The sequence below is a fragment of the Oncorhynchus masou genome, chromosome 13, assembly GCF_036934945.1.
Source record: "Oncorhynchus masou masou isolate Uvic2021 chromosome 13, UVic_Omas_1.1, whole genome shotgun sequence".
Taxonomy (NCBI): domain Eukaryota; kingdom Metazoa; phylum Chordata; class Actinopteri; order Salmoniformes; family Salmonidae; genus Oncorhynchus; species Oncorhynchus masou.
The window spans coordinates 68097058-68101689 of NC_088224.1; the positions used below are offsets into that span (position 1 = coordinate 68097058).

The 4632-nt window shown below is 40.7% G+C and overlaps 1 long non-coding RNA gene across 1 annotated transcript; it reads left to right on the top strand.

The window, feature by feature from the left end:
* The first annotated feature begins 543 nt into the window (after positions 1-543).
* Positions 544-1696, top strand: LOC135551529 (uncharacterized). The gene is made up of 3 exons (XR_010457326.1): positions 544-620; positions 1207-1251; positions 1527-1696. It is a non-coding gene; the product is annotated as an uncharacterized LOC135551529 (long non-coding RNA).
* Positions 1697-4632: the final 2936 nt, after the last annotated feature.

Sequence of the window (4632 nt, forward strand, 5' to 3'; positions counted from 1 at the left end):
TCCCACTGGCCAGGCTCCCACTGGCCCGGCTACATGTGCCCCCCAGGCTCCTCCGTGGATGTAGGCTTCTACTTCTACTACCTAATGGGCAACCCTTACTTCTACTGCCTAATGGGCAAGCCCAGTACATACGGTCACTGTGGGGACGACGTCGTCAATGCACTTATTGATGAAGCCAATGACTTAGATGGTATGCTCCCCAATGCCATTGGATGAATCCCTGAACATATTCCAGTCTGTGCCAGCACAACAGTACTGTAGCGTAGCATCCGCGTCACCTGACCACTTCCTTAATGAGCGAGAAACTGGTGCTTCCTAAATTTGTTTTTGATTTTAAGCAGGAATCAGGAGGATAGAATTATGGTCAAATTTGCCAAATGGAGGGCGAGGGAGAGCTTTGTTTGCATCTCTGTGTGTGGAGTAAAGGTGGTCTAGAGTTTTTTTCCCTCTGGTTGCACATGTGACATGCTGGTAGAAATGAGGTAAAACAGATTTAAGTTTGCCTGCATTAATGTCCCCGGCCACTTGGAGTGCCCCTTCTGCGTGATCATTTTTTTGTTTTCTTATGGCCTTATACAGCTGGTTGAGTTCGGTCTTAGTGCCAGCATCGGTTTGTGGTGGTAAGTAGACGGCTACGAATAATATAGATAAACTCTCGTGGTAGTGTGGTCTACAGTTTATCATAAGGTACTCTACCTCAGGCGAGCAATACCTCGAGACTTCTTTAATATTAAACATTGCACACCAGCTGTTATTGACAAATAGACACACACCTTCGCCCCTCGTCTTATCAGACGTAGCTTCTCTGTCCTGACGATGCATGGAAAATCCCACAAGCTCTATATTACCCTTGTCGTCGTTCAGTTTATGTTTTGATCTTTCTTGTATAATAAAAATAAAATAAAAAGTTGCTTACCTACTGGTAGACGAAGATAAATGTTACATTAATTAGTCACGTACAGTACTGCAGCTTATAGTTAAGGGTCAATGCCATATCTTTGTCGGTAAACATTGTATCCCAGAGCAGCTTCAGGAGGGAGTCAAGACTTTCAAAATAACAACCCAGTACCCATACAATATACTACAGCCAGGTGCACTCTAAAGCAAAAACTGTAGACTTAACTCAATCTGTGCACAGAGAGTCATACACATACTGTACACACCGAAGAAACACTCCTAACCCCAATGTGTCTGTAATATCAACAGGAAAGCACGAAGAGAGAAGAGATGGAACTTCACCAGGAAGTCCACGTGAGTACAAAGCAGAACATTTCAATAGTTATAAATCCTTAAAGCTAAAGTAACATCCCTTGGGTGTTGATTGCAATGATACGTCCAAAATGGCACACTATTCCTTATATGGTGCACAAATTTTGACCAGAGTCCTTTAGGTCTTGGTCAAAAGAAGCACACTACAGTATAGAGGGAATAGGATGCAATTTGGGGTGCTGATATTGACAATAATAACTTCTGTCACATGAGAGTACTCTCCTCTGATACAAACTTGTTCTGTCTCCTGGCTGCAGTATTCTCCCGGTGTGGACTCTGAGAAGGTGATCTCCTCTCTCTCTCTCCAAAGGGTGTGCTCAGCGTCAAGGATCCCTACTGCCCATGCCAGCTGTCCAGGAAAGAGGGCTCTCCATGGCCATCAGCAAGAAGTAAACTCCCCATGAGTAAACTTCCAACATTGTGTGATTTTGCAGGCACCAGTTCTCAAGTGCAATTCATGGCTAATACTTGACATCTTCTGCAGTGGCTTGTATTTTATACCTTAACTTGCATTGTTAGTGTCACTTCTTATAGTTACTGTCAATCAAGTCATTGAATGGCCTGTTTCGGCAAAATTGCATTTTGACATATTTCATTGGCCCTGTAGCTCCAACCCTTTCTCTATTCTCTATTCTCTTGAAAAACTGACAGGAGAACTGACAGACATCTGATATGTTATTTTTAATTAACAGGGATGATGGTTGGGACTAGCGACTAATAGCTAACAACCAATCATAGCAAGAAGATTCAAGCATACAGATCATCTGCAGTAGAAATTTGTCAACTGGAGATAAGCGCTTACAGACTATTAGTAACATTTCAACTAACTATCTACTAACCCTAACCTTAACTTTTATCCTAACCCTAAACTTAATCCTTACCTTTACGCTAGCCCTAACTCGAACTCTTACCCAAACCCTTATTCTAAACCTTACCCCAACCTCAACTGTAACCTTAGAAAGCATTTGCTTATCAACAAATAGTTTGTAGATAGCATGATCATCTGTAGAGCATCTACGGATGGACTATCCAAATAAAGTGTGACCATGGAAATGACCATGTATGTACACTTGATGCTGAATGAAAGTGAGTTGCGAGATACGTTTCTACCTGGAAATCATTATTTCTGCAGTTTCATGTTTCAATCTTCTGATTTCAAATATATATACTGTACAGTGCTTTTTAAAATGTATTTTCAATATAGTAGACATTTCCAGTGAATTATAGGAAGAGGTGCGGCTAAGGAGAGTTCTCTATGCTGTTTTACTCATGGGAAGTTTCTTAAAATCTTCAGCTGAAAATTCTGGTTATTTTGATAAATAATGCACAGCAAAGTCTATAAATGTTCATATGAATTAATAATACATTTTGTCATTCATACTATTTGTCTTTATTTTGCCTTGTTGAAGAATATATACAGTACCAGTCAAAAGTTTGGACACACCTACTCATTCCAGGGTTTTTCTTTATTTGGACTATTTTCTAGATAATAGAAGACATAATAGTGAAGACATCAAAACTATGAAATAACACAAGAGTGTGCAAAGCTGTCATCAAGGCAATGTAGAAAATAGTAAAAATCAAGAAAAACCCTTGAATGAGTAGGTGTGTCGACACCTTCGAGTGGTACTGTATATTCCATGGCCAAATGAACCAGACAAATCTGAGTAAGAGAAAATTAACCCTCAAAACAGATAATCAAATCTTGAAGTTTGATAAATCTTCTGAAGGATCGGACACTTTATTTCATTTTTCGCCTAAAATGACATAACCAAATCTAACTGCCAGTAGGTCAGGCCCTGAAGCAAGGATATGAATATTCTTGGTAACATTTGAAGGGAACCACTTTAAAGTTTGTAGAAATGTGAAAGGAATGTATGAGAATATAACACATTAGATCTGGTAAAAGATAATACAAAGAACAAACCAACAGTTGTTTTGTATGTTTTTTGTACCATCATCTTTGAAATGCAAGAGAAAGGCCATAACTTATTATTCCAGCCCGGGTGCGATTTAGATTTGGACCACTAGATAGCAGCAGTGTACGTGCAATATTTTAGGCTGATCCAATGAACCATTGCATTTCTGTTCAAAAGGTTTGATCAAGACTGCCCAAATCACTGTATTTTAAGAATGTGAAATGTCAGAATAATAGTAGAGATAATTATTTATTTCAGCTTTAATCTATTTCATCACATTCCCAGTGGGTCAGAAGATTACATACACTCAATTCGTATTTGGTAGCATTGCCTTTAAATTGTTAACTTGGGTCAAATGTTTCAGGTAGCCTTCTACAAGCTTCCCACAATAAGTTGGGTGAAGTTTGGCAGGGCAGGTGTAACTGAGTCAGGTTTGTAGGCCTCCTTGCTTGCACATGCTTTTTCAGTTCTGCCCACACATTTTCTATAGGATTGAGGTCAGGGCTTTGTGATGGCCACTCCAATACCTTGACTTTGTTGTCCTTAAGCAATTCTGCCACAACTTTGGAAGTATGCTTGGGGTCATTGTCCATTTGGAAGACCCTTGCAACCAAGCTTTAACTTCCTGGCTGATGTCTTGAGATGTTGCTTCAGTATATCCACACAATTTTCCTCCTTATGAAGCCAACTATTATGTGAAGTGCACCAGTCCCTCCTGCAGCAAAGCACCCCCACATCATGATGCTGCCACCCCCATGCTTCATGGTTGGGATGGTGTTCTTTGGCTTGCAAGCCTCCCCCTTTTTCCTCCAAACAGAAGGATGGTCATTATGGCCAAATAGTTATATTTTTGTTTCATCAGACCAGAGGACATTTCTCCAAAAGGTACGATCTTTTCCCCCATGTGCAGTGTCCCCAAACCGTAGTCTGGCTTTTTTATGGCGGGTTTGGAGCAGTGGCTTCTTCCTTGCTGAGCGGCCTTTCAGGTTATGTACCTGTTTCCTCCAGCATCTTCACAAGCTCATTTGCTGTGGTTCAGGGATTAATTTGCACCTTTCACACCAAAGTACGTTCATCGCTAGGAGACAGAACGCGACTCCTTCCTGAGCGGTATGACAGCTGCGTGGTCTCACGGTGTTTATACTTGCGTATTATTGTTTGTACAGATGAACGTGGTTCCTTCAGGCATTTGGAAATTGCTCCCAAGGATGAACCAGACTTGTGGAGGCCTACAATTCTTTTCTGAGGTCTTGGCTGATTTCTTTTAATTTTCCCATGATGTCAAGCAAAGAGGCACTGAGTTTGAAGGTAGGACTTGAAATACATCCATAGGTACACCTCCTATTGACTCAAATGATGTCAATTAGCCATGAAATCCTTTTCTGGGATTTTCCAAGCTGTTTAAAGGCACAGTCAACTTAGTGTATGTAAACTTCTGACCCAC